General features: G+C 40.3%; 1 protein-coding gene across 4 annotated transcripts in view; it reads left to right on the forward strand.

Annotated features, from left to right (window-relative positions):
- DDR2 (discoidin domain receptor tyrosine kinase 2) overlaps positions 1-22,876 on the forward strand; it is a 516,782-nt gene that overhangs the window by 106,851 nt on the left and 387,055 nt on the right. The window contains exon 1 of one of the 4 annotated variants that reach the window (XM_075182766.1): positions 18,097-18,158. The exons of the other annotated variants lie outside the window; for them this stretch is intronic. The gene's annotated coding sequence lies outside the window, so the exon portion shown is untranslated. Of the gene's footprint in view, positions 1-18,096; positions 18,159-22,876 lie in introns of those variants that run through there. 4 annotated transcript variants of the gene reach the window in all.

Here is a 22,876-nt window from a genome sequence, read left to right on the forward strand (position 1 = left end):
AGCTGGATTGGTGCACCTCTACATGTAAAACACTTAGATTAGAGACACATGTGATAGAAGAAGACATGCTTAACAAGGGCACTCTGTAATGATCATTTTGTTTAAAATATACCTTTTATTTATATAATTTAAAATATAGTGTTCCCATTATAAGCCTAAATATAGTTGGCAGCGAAATAATGAAAGAAAGAAAAAGTAATGAAAATAAAGATCTTAATAAAATGGCAAAATATGCCAAGCCTCGCTGTGTTGTTTTATTTATTTGAGGATATATTGCATTAATTAATAATTCTCACGCTGTGTAGATCCATAGTTAACCAAATATGTCAGTGTATAAATTCAGATTACTTTTTAGCAAGGGTTATGTTCATCACCTTTGCCATTATTTACAATGTATTGTTGCATGTATCAGAATTTATTTCTCAATTGTTTTCATACACGATAACATTGATCACATGACTATTATTATTATTATTATTATTATTATTATTATTTATTTATAAGGAGCCACAAGGTTTCCGCAGCGCCGAACACAGTACAAACAATGGACAGTAAAGGGAATAACAGTACAGAACAATAAAAGAGTAATACCAAGACTACAGATGCTCCAGGAAAAGCAAAAATATTGAGGTTGGAGCAGAAGAGAAGGTAGAGAGACAGGAGGGAGAAGGGCCCTGCTCATTAGAGCTTACATCCTAAAGGGAGGGCAACAGACAATCGGCACAGAGGGAGTCAGAGGAGGGGAGCAAGCGCACCCTTTTCAAAGGAGAATCCAGGAGATGAGAGCGAGCATGGAAAGAGGGTTAAGTGGAGGGCTGGTAAGCTTTGAGGAAGAGATGAGTTTTGAGTGCCCGTTTGAAGGAGCACAAGTTAGGGGATAGACAGATGGAGCGAGGGAGGTCATTCCAGTGCAAGGGGGCAGCTCGGGAGAAGTCATGAATTCTGGAGTGGGATGAGGTTATTAGAGTGGAGGAGAGTCGACGGTCATTGGCCACCTCATCATGGTCACATGATCATGGTAAATAACAATAGCTTGGATTCTAACACAAGCAAACTTGAGATAACATTGCACATAATGGATTTTTGTGCCTCTATACTGTGTAGTTATGTGTAGACTGTGTAGACTATATGTCTGTTACAAAAGATTAGTCAGTGAGATGTTCACTGAGCCTTATGTTTGGTTTTTGTTTTTGCAAAACTGCCCTCATGAGTTTTGTTTTGGTTTTGGATCTGTATTTTTTGAAAAATTGCTAAAATATGCTAAAATCACATAATTTGACTCTTTTGTTCCTACATTATTATTAACCTCAATAACACTAATTTGCAGTCAATTCCAGTCAATTTTGACCACCTTTTCGCAAAACTGAGCCTGAGCATCCGTACTGTATGCTACTACTTCCATCCTCTGATATTCTAAGCCTCATCTCATTAATTTGTACTACTCATCTGTGCAACTGTGTTTTTTTTTTAAAGAATGTAATAGGAATTTTTTATCTATTGCTTTAACCTATGTTGGGCTAGTGATCATTGATGCATAATTCATGACAGTGGCCTGGCCTCATCTAATAATAGAAATAGTTGATTTTGTCTCTCTTATCAGCTGACCAATTAGCATACATGTAGTTAGTTTGTATTCATTCCAACTATATCTTAGCATTCAGTCTAAGGGGAAATGTGTTTGGGGTGTCACATATTTGGGGTTAACTACTCTAAATGGGTTTCTCTCCCAAATTGTTGGGAAATGCACAGGCCAGATTGAGTGATGCACCTCTATCCAATACTAAACCTCTATTTTTTATTGGGAAAAATTGGTGGCTGAAAAAGACCAATGAAGCTATGTGCAATCAAACATAAAGCCCCAGTGCTCCATATTTGTAGATCAACACCATATGTAATATTTATTTATTACAAAAGGGAGCCAGAGCTGACTTATACCACCTTTGAAGGTGATGGAGGATTTTGGCTCAAGGAGGAGTAGTGAAAGGAACTCAACACGTTTCATGGTAATATTGTGTGTCCTGTGTGCACAGACAATGGGAAATATAAAAGAAAGAGTGGAAATGCAGCACTTTTTCTTTCATATGTGCCACAATACATGGGTACATGGACTCTAGAATAAAAAAAATAATATTACAACCAATTTAGTTGTCCCCTGAAAGATGCTACCCTTTTAATCTAAAAAGTTACTACCTTATTAAACTTTGGTGCGCTGAACATTTTCATAGGCAGGCATACTTTTCAGTAGCCAAGTGCTTGGCCACTTGATTTTAGTACTATTATATGAAGTAATTTCCACCACAAAAAAAATTAGATTGGACCACTGAGTGGCTATGCTGTTACCATATAAAAAGGGAAAAATAATATTAAAACTTTAACTTTAAGACACCTTGGCATCCATTCAAGCAATCTTTATTTTTATTATGAATTTATTATGAATTTTAGAAGGATGTTGAAGTTAGTGTGAAGACAACAAAGACAACTTGATTTCAAGTCTAAAACATAGGTCAGTGTTTCTTAACTCCAGTCTTCACTGAATCAGCTCACGTTTTGAGGATTTCTGTCTGTGGAACAGGTAGGATAATTACTGACCAAACCAAGTAGACTAAGTCACCTGTGCATGATTAAAGAAATCCTGAAAACATGAGCTGTTTGTGTTCAGTGAGGACTGGAGTTAAGAAACATTGGTCTAGGTACTGCCTCATAATGAGAAAGACTTTTAGAAGCAGAAATTGTCAGTTCATCCTCTGCTTCATCAACCGCAACAATTCCTATATTCCTGGGGCTGGAGGCAGATGTAGGAGATAAGAGAGGGTGGAGTAGTAGCCTTGGATGCAGCGCCGGTGCTAGGGTCCTTGGTGCCCTAGGCATACTGTTAAAATCGGTGCCCCCCCCCCCCCCCCCTGCCCGCAGGCACACTTTAAATATCGGCGCCCTCCCGCCACAGGTACCCTGTCAAAATCGGTGCTTCCCTCCCCTCCCCACGTCTTTCCTTATCTTACCTGCATTAAGCTGCTCCTCTCTGCTCTGTCTTCTCCCCTCCACTCACAGACACTGTCGGGCCGTGATGATGATGTCACGCCCGACAGTCAGTGAGCGGAGGGGAGGAGACAGAGCAGAGAGGAGCAGCTTAATGCAGGTAAGATTCATAGCCCCTTCCCTCCTCCCCTCCCCGTGGATTTCTCTGAAGCTGTGCGGCGGCCGACTATAGTTAATGTTTTTTAATTTTGAGGCGCCCTGTAGAGCTCGGCGCCCTAGGCAATTGCCTAACCTTGCCTAATGGGAGCGCCGGGCCTGCTTGGATGCCATCTACTTGCCTCAGACAGTTAACTTTTATTTTTATTACATCCACCAGGCTTTACTGATATTCAAAATCAGAGGTTGAGCTCAATTGACATATACAACTATATAAACTTTTGGAACCTGATATCTGACCAAATAATCATTATCACCATTTATTTATATAGCGCCACTAATTCCGCAGCACTGTACAGAGAACTCACTCACATCAGTCCCTGCCCCATTGGGGCTTACAGTCTAAATTCCATAACACAGACAGACAGACACACACATAGACTAGGGTCAATATGTTAGCAGCCAATTAACCTACCAGTATGTTTTTGGAGTGTGGGAGGAAACTGGAGCACCCAGAGGAAACCCACGGGGAGAGCATACAAACACCTCATAGATAAGGCCATGGTAGGAAATTGAACTCATGACCCCAGTGCTGTAAGGCAGAAGTGCTAACCACTTAGCCACCATGCTGCCCATAATTAATTTCCTTTACCAGTTTAAACATCTGCCACAAGATCGAGGTTTTCATGGAGGTTAAATCTACAATGAAGTCCGCTAACAGGAATATCCTGTATTCTTCCATTCACAAAATAAGTAAGACAAGCCAGAGCTCATCAGCAGGTGTTTTATAATGGCCCACCGTCTCTCTCTAAGCATGCCCTACAGGTATATGGGAGCTTTTTTGCTTAGTTCCATGTTGGCTGACAATGAGTTTATTGACTGTAATCAGGGCCGGACTTACCGCTAGGCAACCTAGGCACCTGCCTAGGACCCAGCGGTTCTCAGGGGGCCTGCGGCAAAGCAGATGGGGGGGCAAGTAAACAAAATTATGGCCCCTCTCCCGAGTCGCGCACTGGTGGGGGTGCAGCGAGTCTGGGGAGGGGCTGGTGTTATAGCTAGATGGCTAGTCTCCTCCCTTCCTCCTCTATGTGTGGCCTGCTCTGTGTCACATGGGACGTGCACCACATGACAGGTGCCGTCCCATGTGTGAAGAGAAAGAAGACTGCACAGCTCGTGGATGTAAAAAGGTAAGTTGGGGGGGTAATATATTAATAAAATATGTGGGGCCAGTGTATGTATATTATGTGTGTGTGAGGGGCCAGTGTATGTATATTATGTGTGTGTAAGGGGCCAGTGTGTGTATATTATGTGTGTGTGAGGGGCCAGTGTGTGTATATTATGTGTGTGTGTGAGGGGCCAGTGTGTGTATATTATGTGTGTGTGTGTGAGGGGCCAGTGTGTGTATATTATGTGTGTGTAAGGGCCCAGTGTATTTATATTAAGTGTGTGTGTGATGGGCTGTTTGTGGGAGGGAAATAGGTCTATTTATTAAATGTGTATGCTATTAATTTAATGTTTTGGTTGGAGGGAGGCCTACTTATAAAATGTGGGTGCTGTATTGATTTAACACCGGGGCTGATTGGAGTTTACTAAATTTCATGTACCCATTTTTTTTTTCCAAATAGGGCCTCCAACATTCTAGGATCCAGGCAAGCAGCAACTGACACAGCAGCCACAAGCGGTGAAAGTGACGAGAACAGGTAGGAGAGAGCAGGACAGTCTGCCAACTATCCTGAATCTGGTGGGATTTATATTATGAGGAGCTCTGACTTGTTTAAATGTTGCACTATGGGATTCATGCAGAAGACTGACATATTAACATTATTATTACATTCCAGCACTTTTTCATGTTTCTGTAGGAAGAGGGCTGCAGTCAGTAACTGTAGTGGTGGCGGTCTGTGACATGTTAGTGATAGGAGACTGGTGTTTTTTATTACTGGGCTTGCTAACCATGAACTGCAGTTTCTTAACATGTTAATTATGATTAATACCAAAGCTTAGTTAAAGATAAAATACAATTTGTGTGAATTGAAATGTAAGCAGTGGTGGAAGTGGGGTGTATATGGTAGTATGTCATACCGCTACTTCTCATACTACCTTCATTGTAAAATAAAAAAATTCCATTCACTTGTTTACATTCCCATTACATTTTTCATACCACCAATTCTAAATTTCCACTTCGACCACTGAGCTTAATATTCATTGTATGGAGTATATGACCAGTATAATTCAAAATTCTGCTAGATCCTTTGACAAAATATGGGGTCCATGGTCATTATTCTCTGGGGCATATTCAATTGTTGCCGTTTCCCGCGGTGTTAAAAGTATTAATGTTATTACGGTAATACTAAGCCGGATTTCAGCTCGCAGCTCCCTGAGCTGCGAGCTGAAATCCAGCGTTTAAGGTACCGTAATAATGACGGTAATAGTGCGCGCGCCGCATTACTTTTACGTGTAACACCAACAATTGATTATGCCCCTTTAACTGCTGGGACCACAGTGTGATGCAGTGTAATGATAAAGGAGGACACAGCGTGATGAGAGGGACAGTAATGAGAGGCCACAGTGTGATTCAGTGTAATGATAAAGGAGGACACAGCGTGATGAGAGGGACAGTAATGAGGGGCCACAGTGTGATGCAGTGTAATGATAAAGGAGGGCACAGTGCTTTGAGAGGGACAGTAATGAGGGGCCGCATGATGATGCAGGAGGAGCAGCGTGATGTGCGGCAGCACATAGCTTGCCCTTCTACTTAACTATAGGAGTGTATGCTATGCTAAAAAAACATAGTGCTATGGATTGTTTCATGTTTCTGTAGGTAGAGGGCTGCAGTCCGTAACTGTAGTGGTGACGGTCTGTGACATGGTAGTAATAGGAGACTGGTGTTTTTTATTACTGGGCTTGCTAACCATGAACTGCAGTTTCTTGACATGTTAATTATAATTAATACCAAAGCTTAGTTAAAGATAAAATACAATTTGTGTGAATTGAAATGTAAGCAGTGGTGGAAGTGGGGTGTATATGGTAGTATGTCATACCGCTACTTCTCATACTACCTTCATTGTAAAATAAAAAAATTCCATTCACTTGTTTACATTCCCATTACATTTTTCATACCACCAATTCTAAATTTCCACTTCGACCACTGAACTTAATATTCATTGTATGGCGTATATGACCAGTATAATTCAAAATTCTGCTAGATCCTTTGACAAAATATAGGGTCCATGGTCATTATTCTCTGGGGCATATTCAATTGTTGCCGTTTCCCGCGGTGTTAAAAGTATTACTGTTATTACGATAATACTAAGCCGGATTTCAGCTCGCAGCTCCCTGAGCTGCGAGCTGAAATCCAGCGTTTAAGGTACCGTAATAATGACGGTAATAGTGCGCGCGCCGCATTACTTTTACGTGTAACACCAACAATTGATTATGCCCCTTTAACTGCTGGGACCACAGTGTGATGCAGTGTAATGATAAAGGAGGACACAGCATGATGAGAGGGACAGTAATGAGGGGCCACAGTGTGATTCAGTGTAATGATAAAGGAGGACACAGCGTGATGAGAGGGACAGTAATGAGGGGCCACAGTGTGATGCAGTGTAATGATAAAGGAGGGCACAGTGTTATGAGAGGGACAGTAATGAGGGGCCGCATGATGATGCAGGAGGAGCAGCGTGATGTGCGGCGGCACATAGCTTACCCTTCTACTTAACTATAGGAGTATATGCTATGCTAAAAAATATAGTGCTATGGATTGTTTTAGGGAGGGGGAGGGGGGAGGCCCAAACCAATATCTTGCCTAGGACCCCATGAGGTCTAAATCCTGCTCTGACTGTAATGTATGCATGTCAAATGATCATGTGTATTTTACCACGTATATATTTGTTTATTACTATGTTACTGTCCTTAGTCAAAACAAGAAATAATGTGGAATAAAATAACTACTGTTACCTCTAGGCATCCACATTTACACAGTAAATGGAACATTATGCTTTTTTAGTTTTAATTTCATAACCCATAATTTATGTATAGAATGTGAGCCTCAAACAATACTCAAATTTACAATTGTAACAGCATCTTGATCTTTACATTTAAGATTAATGGAAGCAGCAGAAAGACGGAGAAATACACTGGTTTTATTTTGTTATAAATTGGTCAACCATACAGGCTTAATCTGTGATAGATCTTTTGTGTGTAACGCCGGCCATAAATGCTGCAATATTGAAGTTTTATCAAGCACTTGGCCTGATATTGAATTATATGTGGTCATAAAACAACTGTAGTGCCAGAAAAAGTCTGATTAAAATGATTCGATCATTATAGGGGATGTTGGTAATGAGCCCAGAGAAAAGCAGATGATGGCTAGCAGGCTCCACACCTCAGGCACCATTGATGCTGGAGGTGATCTGTAAGCCTAAAAGGCCAAGTGGCCAGAACCTGTCCATTTTGACCAAATGGGACACCGATCAGTTCTTGTGACTTGACGCTTGTGGGAAGTAGCCTGTCACAGGCACTAGGAGTTTTACACAGAATTCACCAGGTGGAATTTCACTTTACCAGAGGCGCGGAGTCTAACACAGTGGCTGGTCTTCTCCAGGAACTCCCGCAAGGGAGTATGGTTTTAGCGGCTGCCACTGTGCAGGTCGCGGCCCTCTGGGAAGTGTGGTGAATGGGGCCGGTGCTAGGGTTCTCAGCGCCCTAGGCAAAATTTCAAAATACCGCCCCCCACCCACCCACCCCAGAACACGTCAAATACCCACTTCCCAGACACTCACACACTTCACTTTCGGTAAAAAAAAATAAAAAAAATAAGCCTTACCTCCTACAGCGGTCTGGCTGCCGTGATGTTTCATAGAGAACGTTGTCCAGACTCCACTGCTGTCCAGGGGCAATCACAGGATTTCTAGAGGGGAAGTATCCAAGTATTAGATATGGGAACAAAAACTTGTGAGAATGACCCATCACACTCTGCTCCCACTGCAGCATACTGCCCCACCCCACTGCTTGACCATGTGCTCTCTCCCCCCCCCCCCCGCAGCACCATGTCCTCTGTCCCCGCCCCTGCAGCACCATGTCTTCTGTCGTCCCCCCTGCAGCACCATGTCCTCTGTCCCGTCCCCCCCTGCAGCACCATGTCCTCTGCCCCCCCCCCCCCTGCAGCACCATGTCCTCTGTCCCCCCCCCCCTGCAGCACCATGATTTTATTGGCACGTCATGCTCTATATTTGACTTGCAGCAAGTCAATAATAGAGCATGAGGTGCCAATAAAATAATTATTTTATCCACCATAGTGTTTAAATCAAAGATAGAGCATGAAGTGCAAAATAGTCATTTTTCCACAGCATATTTTGCAAATTAAATATAGAGTATGACGTGGAAAATAGTAATTTTTATACCATTGAAAAAATACTATTTTCCACCTCATGCTCTGTATTTAATTTTCAAGCTATGTGGGAGTAAAATTAATATTATTTGCAACTTCACGCTCTATCTTTGATTTAAAAACTATGGTGGATAAAATAATTATTTTATTGGCACGTCATGCTCTATTATTGACTTTAAGCAAGTCAAATATAGAGCATGAGGTGCAATAAAATAATTATTTTATCCACCATAGTTTTTAAATTAAATATAGACCATAATGTGTGACATAATAATAAAAAATCCCACCCCCAACATTTTTTGGGCCTCCACACTTCCCCTTTGGGTACCCCATTTTTTATAAAATGAAATTAATAATACAAAAAAAAATAAAAGATAAAGATATTTACTGTTTTTGATGCTGAAGGCTGTTCAGATGCAGAGAGGCTCTTCTGTAATGGCTGCCCACCGCTCCTCAGCTTCTTTACACCAAAGGAGAGGGGTGGAGCAGCCGTGGCATGCTGGGAAGAGAGGGGGGCGCTGGGTAGCAAACTTTATTCACACTGTCTGTCACTGACAGACAGTGTGATATACTACACAGGTGCCGCGGAAGAGTGACCCAGTGTCACCTGATCACTGATGTCAGTGATCAGGTGTGTGACAGACAGTGGGAGCGACGCGCCGGGCAGCCTGGGCGGACATTGAAGAAACAGCGGCGGCACCCCGCCACCGCTGCACCACCTCTCACCGCTGACTAGATTTTCAAATCTAGTCAGCGGCAGCGGTGCCCTGCAGGTCCCGGCGCCCTAGGCAACTGCCTAAGGTTGCCTAATGGGAGCGCCGGGCCTGGTGGTGAATATACGGAACTGTACAACTGAATAGGAAAGGGAATGTCAATGATATAAATGCAGAGTCTCTGAACAATGAAAACAATGGTAACACGGTAGACTGATGAGCAGTAATAAAAGGAGGAGAAAGTTCCAAAGTGTATTAGCACACAGGTAGCATACAGCAGACCAATATATGACAACTGGATAAAGTCTATGGAAGGACCAATCAATAATGCAGCAGGAGAGTCAGCGACTCGCAGCTATACTTCAGAGGCACTATAGGCTTTAGTCCTAATAACAGGTACCATGCAAAATAGTAGGGTAAGCTGCTCCTGACATATGTTCCCGCTGGTAAATGTAAAGACTTGTGCAGATGCTGGTATAATACTAGATAGCGTGGAGCGGTCTGTGACCGGTAAGTCTCACCACTGATTTGGAGAGAAGACTTGTCCAGGAGCAGATATATTACCAGGTAGCGTAGAGTGGTCTGCGGCTGGCAAGTTATACCACTGATATGGAGAGAAGACTTGTCCGGGTGCAGGTATGTTACAAGGTAGCGTAGAGTGGTCTGCAGCTAGAAAGTTGTACCACTGATATGGAGAGACGACTTGTCCAGGTGCAGGTATGTTACCAGGTAGCGTAGAGTGGTCTGCGACTAGCAAGTTGTACCACTGATATGGAGAGACGACTTGTCCAGGTGCAGGTATGTTACCAGGTAGCGTAGAGTGGTCTGCGACTAGCAAGTTGCACCACTGATATGGAGAGACGACTTGTCCAGGTGCAGGTATGTTACCAGGTAGCGTAGAGTGGTCTGCGACTGGTAGGTTGTTCCACTGATATGGAGAGACGACTTGTCCAGGTGCAGGTATGTTACCAGGTAGCGTAGAGTGGTCTGCGACTATCAAGTTGTACCACGATATGAAGAGAAGGCTTGTCCAGGTGCAGGTATGTAACAAGGTAGCGTGGAGTGGGTTGCGGCTGGCAAGTTGTACCCCGATATGGAGAGAAGGCTTGTCCAGGTGTTCCACTGATATGGAGAGACGACTTGTCCAGGTGCAGGTATGTTACCAGGTAGCGTAGAGTGGTCTGCGACTAGCAAGTTGTACCACGATATGAAGAGAAGGCTTGTCCAGGTGCAGGTATGTAACAAGGTAGCGTGGAGTGGGTTGCGGCTGGCAAGTTGTACCCCGATATGGAGAGAAGGCTTGTCCAGGTGCAGGTATGTAACAAGGTAGCATGGAGTGGTCTGCGGCTGGCAAGTTGTACCACAATATGGAGAGAAGGCTTGTCCAGGCGCAGGTATATTCCACAGCAAACAGAGAGCACGAGTAGAAACCGGAAACACCTCGGAGTCACAAGGGAATGAGAACCAAGAACAGGCAACGGTAATAGAGTAACAGGTGCCTTAAGTAGTGAGAGGTGATTGATTGACCAATGAGACTATGAGCAAGGTTTTAACAGTCCGTGGTTTCTGCACATGCGCAATCCTTGGTCAAGATGGCGGACGGCCGCGGCGCCGAACAGGTGCTCGCAAGAGAGAGAGAGACTCATGTCCCAAACCAGAGGCACTAACCGTCCGGTGAGTGACATAGCCCATGTGTGGCCTGTTTAATTTTGTTTATTTGTTTCTGTTTTTTACCTTATTTTAAGGATATCCCCTTCATTCCATATATTTTCCTTGCTGCTTTCTCACTTCTGTTCACCATCCCTTCCATTTAATATCTATGGCCTGCACACAGATAGATTTTGAATATGATCACTCAACAGTCCAGTCCACAAGTTACTTCTCAAAACATTATATTATCATCTACATCTGCTGTTAAATAAAAAGAAGAGTATTTCGGAAAAGTTTGTTCCTACGTATACTTTATTTTCTCATGGGATTAATAACATCATCACACTATATATCCAGGAGAGGAGAGAAAATGCATTGTCTAGCACCTTGAGAAAGTGAACATCACTCAAATCAGAGGAAGGCTGAAAGTTTAATTTACTGGGGGACAAGTGTAAGTATTTGGCCCACCAAACAACGGCTCAAAGCCAGCTGCAACCATGGCACTAGAAACGTGATTATGTATTTTATAAATTGTATATGTTTATGAAATATCACATGTGACTTTAAATACGTTAAATAATTTAAAACTGATATTTTAAATGTTGTGCTCTATGGGGCATATACAATTGTCCGCGTTACTCGGAAAAGTAACGCGGCGTGCGCACTATTACCGTTATTACTGTAATAATGCATGTCATTACCGTTATTACGGTACCTTTAACGCCGGCTTAGAATTACCGTAATAACGGTAATAGTTTTAACGCTGTGTTACTTTTTTCGCCCAGAGGGGCGATATCTTCTTCTAATAGGTGACCTAAACAACATTACCTATTCATTTCTTAATGTCTATGCTCTCAACACAAACCAAACCTTATTCTTCTGTTTTATAGATAACCTCTTATCCCAAAATCGAGTAGGTAGAGTAGTCCTGGCAGGTGACTTTAATACTATACTAGAAAATCATCTACACAGATCCACAGTTCCCCCACAATTAACCCGTCATACTATTGATTCCAATTCTAAGGCCTTAAGATCTCTCCTATCACATCACCTCCTGTTTGATGCATGGCAAGGAACCAACCGCAAAAAAAAACACTTTTTATTCAGTGGTCTATGTTGTGTACACACTTGGACATGGTCTTCCTGTGCATTGACCTAGCTCAACATACCCTAAATGTTGATATTCTACCTAGCACATGGTCTAACAATGGCCCTGCTACTTTAGACATTGTGGGTCCAGAATTTGGGCAAAAACAGTTTACCTTGCTCCTAAACGATAGAATTCTACTTAATCCAGATCTAAAATCACAAATAGAAACAGAAATACTTAACTATTATGAGACAGACATTGATTCCTCTATCTCCCCTATGCTCCTCTGAGATGCCCATAAAGTTGTAATTTGAGGTAGCATAAAAGCAGCAGCATAAGCTAAAAAAATTAAAACTAAAAAATTCATTGAGGTCTCTAAACAAGTATCGAGTTTAGATAGATCTCATAAAGCTTCTGGTTTATCAAAGGACTACATCAAACTTAAAGCAGCAATAGGGGAGTTAAATATTTTACTTTCTACCAGAGCAGAAAACTCTCTCAAATACCTGAACCAGACCTTTTATTAAAGGATCAAAAAGCAGACAGACTATTAGAGTCTAGGTTACGATCTAAACTCTCTGAAAGCAATGTACTCCATATTAAATCTCATTCAGGTAATTTTACTCAAGACCCAAATCACATAACAGAGGAATTTAAAAATGTCTATTGTAAACTATATAATATATCTCAATCGAATGTGTCTTCCTTAACGTCGATAAATACATCCAAACACTTCCTTTCCCAATGCCAATTACCTAGACTCCTTCTAAGAACACTTAAACAACTAAGTATGGAATTTACTGTTGAAGAAATATCTGATGTCATCAAAAACTTATAGAAATAAGGCACCTGGCACTGACGGTTTTACTGCAATATATTATAAAACATACAATGAGCTTCTTTCACCTTATCTTGTTGATATGTTTAACAGTCTATTAAAAAGTGGCTCCTTCTCTAAAGAAACCCTAGAGGCACGTATTATAGTCATTCCGAAAGAGGGCAAAGACCCATCGAACTGTGCCCATTATCGACCCATCTCACTTTTAAACAAAGACATCAAGATCTAAGCGAAAGCTCTTGCTAACCGCCTTAATTTTGTTCTACCTCACCTAAACCATAAAGACCAGATGGGATTCATACCGGGCTGTCAGGCGCGTGATAATACCAGAAAAACGGTTAGCCTTATTCATTACACTAATTCCAATAAAGTTCCAACAATTGTGCTTTCTCTGGATGCAGAGAAAGCCTTTGACTGAATTAATTGGTCCTTTATGTTAGAAACTGTCAAAAAATTTGGTTTTGATGGCATTCTTCATCAAGGAATACAGGCTTTATACTCTAAACCTTCTGCAAGGGTCTTGGTGAATAGGGTACTTTCATCATCAATATAAATAACTAATGGCACTCGTCAGGGATGTCCTCTTTCCCCTTTGATTTTTGCCCTTGTAATCGAATCCTTAACGGCTAAAATTCTATGTTCCCCAGATATTACAGGTGTCTCAATTAATTCTGAAAACTTTAAACTTAGTTTATTTGCAGATGACATCCTCCTCACATTAACTTCTCCCACACCTCCCTCCCGAACCTATTTAACATCCTTAAAGCTTACGGATCCATTTCTGGTTATAAAATAAACCTGTCGAAACTGAATCTCTCACTTTTAATATATCACCACCAACTCTGAATCTCCTTAAAAATAGTTTTCACTTCTCCTGGCAACAATCCAAAATAAAATATATAGGAGTCTTTATTACTTCTAATTATAACTCACTAAATTCAGAAAATTTACCAATCATAAGCAAAAAAAATAAATTAGATTTGTTCCAATGGCAAAAATTAATCATCTCCTGGCTAGGTAGGATAGTAGCAATCAAGATGAGTGTCCTGCCCCGCATACTTTATCCTTTCAAACTCTCCCAGTACAGGTACCCAGACCCATTCTAATACAACTTCACCGCTGATTATCACAATTTATGTGACAAAATAAACCCCCACGCACTAGTTTTTGCACTCTGCGTAAAAAAACAACGGTTAATAGGGTTCGGGGCTTTCCGGACATTCGATTGTATTATATTACTACTCACATAAGTCAAGCCGTGACTTGGTTTTTAAAAAACCAAGGTCCTCGATGGGTTGATTTGAAGTCCTCCTGCTGTCACACACTGTCCATAGCTTCAACATTAAGGGCTTCAATGAGTAATAGACCTCTCATTGAAATCACATCCAATAGCCTTCTTCACCTGTCAGATATTGGACTATTGAGAAAAATCCCCCAGCACACTGCCATAGCCAGCAAAGGAGCTGCCATTTCTACTTGTATATAAAATGCAAATGTCTCAGTTGTACACATTAGCAAATGTATGTTAAGCCACCTGCCACTCCACAGTGATTTTGCTAATAGGGTGGTCCTAACTCTAAACAGTGAGAGTCCCATATATTTGGTCCATATATATATGTGTTTTCAAATTAAGAGCTAACTTACCAAGAGGTACCCCAGAAGCCTCCAAGTGACAATACAGCACTAGCACTCCCCTTCAGATACTGACACAAACATGCCTCTCATACAAACAGTACAGAAGTGGAAGTTGTTAAATCAAATTATAGGCTCATAACAGGTGCTTGAAAGGGTGGGGTTATCCTGAAAGGAACAGACACAGAGAAAAATCCCCCAGCACACTGCAATAGGCAGCAAAGGAGCTGCCATTTCTACTTGTACATAAAAATCCAAAAGTCTCAGTTGCACAAATTTGCAAATGAATGTTAATCCACTTGCCACTCCATGGCGCTTTTGCTAATAGGGTGGTCCTAACTCTAAACAGTAAGAGTCCCATATATTTGGGCCATACATATATGTGTTTTTAAATTGAGAGCTAATTTTCACCAAAAGTACCCCTCACTACTGACACCAACATGCCTCTCAAACAAACAATACAAGCACCTGCTATGAGCCTATAAATTGATTGAACAACTTCCACTTCTTGTTTGTTTATTTGGTATTAGTAGCAATTCATAGAGCTCTATGGACACTGCCGGTCATGAGTGAATGCAGAATTGGAACAATATTGTTTCATCGTTGAACTAGATTTTTAGTCCGATTTAAAAATCAGAATAAATGATACGATGTGCTTTGAACGATCAACGTTCATTGTTGCAACTTGCACACTAATGCGATATCAGGCCGGACGGTCATTTATCATTTGATTGGCCCAATAATCGCCTGAAAACAATGTAGTGTGTACCTAGCCTTAGTACAGGAATTCTAGCACTATTTTTGGTATAGTGTTCACATGGCTTCTCCTGCTGTGAATTCCATGATTGCCAGAGTCCATGGGAGGTGGAGCAGCTAGGCACTATTATTAATAATACACAACAGAAGAAAAGTACCACTGTGTCGGTCTAACTATTAGGGCACAAGAACCTCATATAAAAATGATTGGCTTATAACATAAAATGTATTAATACACTTAAACATACCCATATTTCTAAAATGGTTGGAGCTGAGGGTGTCTACACTTGAATGGTGACATTGGGATCTCAGACAGGCAGTGTAAGTTTCTTTGATTCAATAACTTTGATTTTAACCCACAATTATTTTCACTCAGGTCTTATGCAGAGCTGGATGCAATTTTTGCTACAAACATAGATGTAATTTCTATCATTGAAAAGTCCACAATTTTTGTTTGCAGTGCCCCGTGTGTAAAACATATATAAATAAATGTACAAAAAATGCATTAACGCTGTCGGGTATCGGCAAAATAGGTGGACAAAAATCATGGCCTCCACATTGCCAATAGAAGTACTAGGCTTTGCCATTCAGGGCTGGCGGCACTATAGTAGAGAAATCAGCAACAAGGGGTTCCACTGGAATAGTGCTAACCAGTCCTAGGCCCAACAGAACAGGGCTGAATTCCCTATGGGGATGTGGATCTCACAATAAAATGCATCCGCTAACCCTAAGAAAAAACGCCCCATACATACATGGTCATGGCAGGATCATCCTTCAAGAGGCCTGCAAGTGAAATTTCTATCTGATCTGCTTGGCGCTGCATAGGGGAGGACTGAGGAATGATGTGATTGCATGTTAGCTCAGCTGTCACTTAGGAATTTAACGCCTGTCTGTCCTGACTGGTAGCTGTCAGACCTGATATTGGAGTGCTGTACAGAGGGGCTTCTCTTATTACAAAGTCCAGCAAACAGCAAGTTAAAGTAAGTATTTATTGTTAAATAATAATATTGGTTTAAAAATGTTTAACAATAGCATCTAAAATGTGCTATGTGCAAAGTATTTATAAAATGTTTTGCTAATGAAAACAGAAAAAGGAGGCATTACATATATTGTTGTGTACAATGGTTTAATTAATTATATTACTATATGTGGTATGGCCATTGATCTTTATGAATGTTATACAGGGGAAGTGCAAAAGTAAGAGGTCATTCGGAGGTGGGGTGGTGTTGGAGGTATTCCTTTAAAACATAGCTATGGTGCCAAATATGTCCTACATGTGCCTTTGTCCTTTTAATTAATTGGATAATACTCTTCAGATGGCCAACAGGCTCAAATAGATAGTGACCCTGCCCCCTGCATTCAGCTTACTCCATATCCAAGATAATAATTAGGACAGGAGAACTGGAGGCAGAGGTTGACAATGAGCCATATTGGATGCAGTTCTTATGGCCAATGTTCACAGCATAGGGACCCAATCTCTGCCCTGATCCCCATCTGATGGAAATAATACCAAGGGGTAAATGTATTAACCTCCAGATTGTTGAACTCCCGCGAGTTCGCCGTCTTCAGCGCTTAAATTTAAAGCGGCGCTGCCTTGTAAAGGGAAACTTCCCTTTACAAGGCAGCGCCACTTTAAATTTAAGCGCTGAAGGCGCCGAACTCGCGGGAGTTCAACAATCCGGAGGTTAATACATTTACCCCCAAATCTGTACCTCCCACTTGCCCCTGCTGTCTCTCTGCAAATGTAACTGGGGTTTTACTATAGAAGTCTGCAAAAATGCCCTGTCTGAGCAAATTACACTGAGGTTTGTGCATTGAGAACTGTGCAGTAGGCGGGTGTGTGCAAACTACAATTAGTAAAGCAAATGGCAGTGAGGTGTTTAATTCAGTTTCCACAAAAAATTGGTGTGCAAATTTCCCTAGCTATATAAAGTAATAAGATCTATGTAATGATGGGTCAGTGGTTAGCACTTCTGCCTTACAGCACTGGAGGCATGAGTTAAATTCCCGTCCTGGTCTTATCTGTGTGGAGTTTGTATGTTCTCCCGTGTTTGCGTGGGTTTCCTCCGGGTGCTCCAGGTTTCCTCCCACACTCCAAAAACATACTGGTAGGTTAATTGGCTGTTAACAAATTAACCCTAGTCTGTCTGTCCTTGTGTGTGTGTGTTAAGGAATTTAGACTGTAAGCCCCAATGGGGCAGGGACTGATATGAGTGTGTTCTCTGTACAGCGCTGCGGAATTAGTGGCGCTATATAAATAAATGGTGATAATAATAAATAATAATAATAATGTAATGGGCTAAAAATTTTATAAAAACAGATAAATCAGCACTAATAAATGTGTATCAACATAATTTCACACAGAAACCAATAACTAAAAAAGTATGATTTATTAGTAACGTTAACAAGTTTAAAACTATGGAAAATATAAATAAAGTAATATAATTGATGAAATGCCAGAAACCAGCTTTCTCCTCCTTTAGATACAAGCTGATATTGGAGCCACCATCCGACATCAGTATCTTAATCTAAACCAGTAATACAATGGGTTGAAAGGAGGTATCTCAGTACACTCTATACGGAGAGGTTCCTAATCCACTATGCAATGGGCTGAATGCATATGAAATGGAACGGGGTGCTATAAATGTAAGCTCTCTTAACTGTGAGCAAAATTAGAATTCTGTAAATTTGATATTGGGGCTGTTGGGGAAACTAGCCTTTTATTCAATGAAAATGCTATTAGTTTAATGTCAGGGCTAGTAGGGGTATGTTTATTAAATGGGACTGCTATTAATTTAATATCATGCTAGTTGGTAGGGAAGGGGCCTAATTATTAAACACAGGTACTATTTTGATGTCAGGGTCGGTTGTTGGGAAATATATATATATATTTCTGGTAAAGCAGCAACTGAGGTTATGACACCAGCAGCAGCACCAAGTAGTCAAAACTGCAAGAAAAAGGTAGGAGAGACCAGCACAGGGTAGGGGAATGGTCTAGTGCTTGCAAAAGGGCATGTGAGAAGATTTTATTGCTTACTGGAAGGTCTGGAGGGTATGTGATTTCTCTGATCGCCATGGTTCCATGGTTCATTATAAATAAACACAACCCCACACAACCCTATTTAACTATTTTAGTGGTCACCTTCTTGTGGTTTGGAAGCATTCCAGGCAAATTATTAAAAAATCCTCATACTACGATGAGTATGCCGTGCCGAGAAAGACCCCTACAGTGCATTGCATAGAGAGAGAGAGAGAGAGGCCAGGGTATTCAGTCCCATGCTGACAGGCCTGGGATTGTCACTATTGCAAAGGTACCAGATACTGCAGGTTTCCCTGCTATAGTGAAACTAGCCCTAGCTGCCAGCCAATGCTGGCAGCGGTAGTCTGGATTCACTTTTGGGGGGGGGGCACTCTCTTTTACAAAAATAAATATTTATTTAATATTTTAATGACAAGGTCTGTACTGATGATCATTCATATAGATCTTGCACCAGGAGAAGCAAGCACATAAGATATCATTCCTAAAAGGTGTGTGTGCATCTGCTTCCACCCCTACATTAAATTTAAGGTGCATGGACTGCCCTTACTGTGCAGACCCAATTTTATTATTAATAGATTCTCTATGAATGTACCCATTTACTGATACCAAACAGGCCTAGGTCCAGTTTATTAGTTGAGCTTACACTCATTTCCTCAACTTTTCTGTGTGAGAAGAATGCTTTGTTTGACGTATGGGCTGCCCTTCATCATGCTATTGATGAATATATGGTTGATCACTACTTTTATTGATTTTAAGTGACATTTTTAGAACCTGAAATATATTTGTCTATATACAATATTGTAGGGCTTGGTCAAACAGCTCATGTCTCTTTGGGTGAGACTCCTGCTGGGAATGACTCCCTAGCATCTCTCTAGGTGTCAAAAAACTTTCCCATGTCAGGATGTAGCTCACCCCAGGGGCCTATTTAGCTGAATCAGGTGACACTGTTATCTTCTTACACAGGACAGTTTTTCTGGCCTCATATTTTACACATGGAATTAGATCATTACCCTTTGTCTCCACTTTGAAGTGAAATGCATTTTGACTTGCACAGAAAAACAAATTATAAATTGCTTCATTTGACACACAGTATTTATAATACAGTTATAGTTAGGCCTGATTCCCCATAATTATTTTACAGGTTAATCCTTGTAACTGTTATTCCTCTATTTTCACTACACTGAGCTATGCCAAATTACATATGGGTAGGTTCAAACTGGATTTTGCATAGGACGGCCCATGCCGGGTGAACCTGTTTTTCTATGGCTGTTATATTGATGACTTGATTATTAATTGGGATGCAAATGATTTTGTAAATATTTAAACTTCTAATCATCTTAATTTAAAGTTAACTCACATTTTAAGTCATGCATTAGTAAATATCCTGGATATCACCTTCTTGATAAAGAGCACAGATCAAATGCTCAAATTTTAGAAAATCATTGGACTCAATAACTACTTGCATTTGAATAGTGGACATCATAGGCCGTGGATCAGTAACGTCCTGAAATGTCAATTGAGAAGACTTAAAAAGCACTTTAAAGGCTAAATTTGATATTCAAGATAAAGGGAAAAGGGTTCTGATGTGAAGGCACTTTCTAAGGTCCCCACTAGTATGATAAAATATTTCTGAATTGTAATACTATTCCTTAAAAAGTCCCAACTGAACACTTCTTGTGAAATATTGCTAAATTATATAGTTGAAGAAAGTACCTGAAAAGAGTAAAAGAAATTGTAAATTAAAAATATTTTGGATGTTCTCAATGTTTGGAATTAATGTGTATTCTAATAATAATAATAATAATAAGAGATCTTTTTAGATTTCTCACTTAAGTTTTTATCTCATTTATACTCTTGTATTATGTTATCAAATGTAGTATTATTTTCCCCACATGTATATTCCACTAGTCATACAGATTCCTGAAATTTAATAGAGTACATTATTTTCTCAACGTTCTCTTTGACATTATTAGTATATGTAATTTCTACTGCTAGATATTATTATGATAATTTTTCATAAAGTACACAACTTCTAAAATTATACCATTGTGAGAAAGAATCTGCTCAGTATATCTTAGAAGAGTATGTGTTATGAACCTGTAATTATTAGCTTATAATTGTTAGTCAAGCTATTGCTTTAGTTAGGAATATTTATCAATTATTGAAATTGCTGTATATTAAGGCAAAATATCAGGTGGCACAATTAAGCTTATTTTCACTCCCATCTCTTAACCTCAAATATAATTTATTCCATTTTTATTTTTCTCCAAGTATCGTATATTCCAATATGGTATTGGTATCAAGAGTACTGTAATTGCATTCACATTTGCAATATGGTGAGGCCTCTGTCACACTGGATAAATGTGCATTAGACAGGTAGTATAAATTCTGGAACAACTTCTCAGTTCAGAATAGGAAATGCAACATCTAACAACTATATCTGTAGATGCTGCATAGTTGTTAGTCTCAAAGTTGTCTTATCTGGAGCAGCAATTATAAGACTAATATAATGTGCATTAGCTTATTACCATTCAGGTACAGTATGTTCTAGTAGGGCAAAATATTGTGGATGGTCACACATTGAAGATACATGGAGGCCAATTTATGTTGCTATGCGGATGAATAATTTGTTCTTTTGTGCATAAATGTGATATTCAAGTAGATCATATGATGGAGAGTTTTAGAAAGGAGATTCAGAAAACTTACTATAGGAAGCTCCTCTGTACACAATGAATTGGATAGACAATCTCTACTCAAAACAAAAAAGAAAGATGTAGTCTAAAAAGTTTATCCTGATTATTTTAAGTCCTAACAAAAAAAGAAAAATATTGATAATACTTTCCCTACATTGAATCAGGACTCAGTATTATGTGATGTAATCATGAATAAACTAAATATTCCACAATGCAGTGGTTATATGTGGCTGTCTTTCAGGTCCACAGGGTGTTTTGGCTGTAATTGACCCATTTGGGTGACCTGTGGTTTCATTGATAAAAGTTTCCTCTGTTATTATTAGAGGTGTCAAACTCATAGATAACACTCCAGATGATGGTGGTAGATGTATAAGATTGTGTCTCAGGAACGTGATCTGGATGTTTATACTACAGTCTTTGCATCCAGAAGGCCTTAATGAGTCCATAGAATTTAATGGGTTATCATAACTGCTTGTTGGGCTTTTGTCCATTTTTTTATTTAGGTTTCTATCATTATCCCAATTCTTTAAACTTTGTTTTTGCTATTAGGTACTGTTGATGTCCATAACTATCGTCACCAATAAAGATAGTCCGATATGATTAGCATGGTTCCAAAACACAAAGAGATTTAATACCAAAAATATAACAAAGTAAAATCGATAAATTTGTGTGTGCACTGGATCCAGTAACAGCTCATCAATCCTGAAGTCTGTGCTGTCAAAGAGAATGTTACTGTACCAGTGGACTGTTTATATACAGTTTGGTTTGAAAAAAAAGTGATGATGTCACATTGTACACAAAGATAACACTAAAAGAGTTCTTCCTTGGTTCAGGATTTATGATGGTCCAGTACAATTCACGTCCTAGGTCAGTTCAAACGATGCTTTTTCAAAGATTGGGGCAAATCACTCCAAAAGCTGTATAAGTGTCTTGTCTCAGGGAACTGCTGTAAATCTGGTTTAAACTGACCCATTAACAGAGTATCGTTGCAAATTAATATTATGTTAATCATAACAAGTTGGTGAAATGTGGATTAATATAAGACCAAACACAATATATTTCTTAGGACCTGAACCATAACAATCTTTAATATAGGTTTACCTTTATGTAATAAATCTCTAAGTCTTAATAATAAAAGAATGTGAGTTGGAAACGTAATTAAAAGTGAACTATTTGCAGAAATGAGTGTGAATGTAAGTGTATTTACTGTATTTTTCTACGTGATTGCATATTTAACCATTGTATGCCGAAGCGAGCGAATTGCAACCGCAAAGGAAAATATAACAAGTGGTAATTTAAAACAACTTCATCCAATTATTTGACTTTGACAGTACATTTTGGTTTGATTAGATTTGTTCTCTTCTGTCAAGTAGATTGAGGTATAGGCAGGGGCGGACCCAGACATTTGTCCTACCCCGGGCAATTTTAGGGGGGGCGATTTAGGCCCCGCCCCCTTTCTGTGTTCTAAGGCTGCCCGCGGCTGCACAGTATGTGCAGGTCCGTTCAGCAGTAAAAGTGTGCTGTCCCTCTGCTCTGATTGTGTTTAAAACACAATCAGAGCAGCCGGGCAGCATACTGTCACTGCTGAACGGACCTGCACAGTGTGCAGCTGTCGGCAGCAAGCCCCTGGTAGGGGGGGGGGGGGGCGATCGCCCCGATCGCCCCCCCCCCCCCCCCCCCCCCCCCTGGATCCGCCACTGGGTATAGGAAGCTAGATTCATTTAGTTTTTGGTTATTGATCCAAAAAGAGTCTGAGTTAGACTAGGCACATGCTCTGAGGCACCTACAAAGGTAATGGGAAGATCATTTAGCATGCTCATATTAGAAAGAAATTGTTGAGTAGCTTGTTTTTAGTAAGACCGCTCAAATATAAGCCCTATGGATAACATTATACATACTGTATATCTATTCCATCTGATACATAATTCTGGACTCCTATGATTTGA

This window comes from Mixophyes fleayi, chromosome 8 (genome assembly GCF_038048845.1).
Source record: "Mixophyes fleayi isolate aMixFle1 chromosome 8, aMixFle1.hap1, whole genome shotgun sequence".
Taxonomy (NCBI): Eukaryota; Metazoa; Chordata; class Amphibia; order Anura; family Limnodynastidae; genus Mixophyes; species Mixophyes fleayi.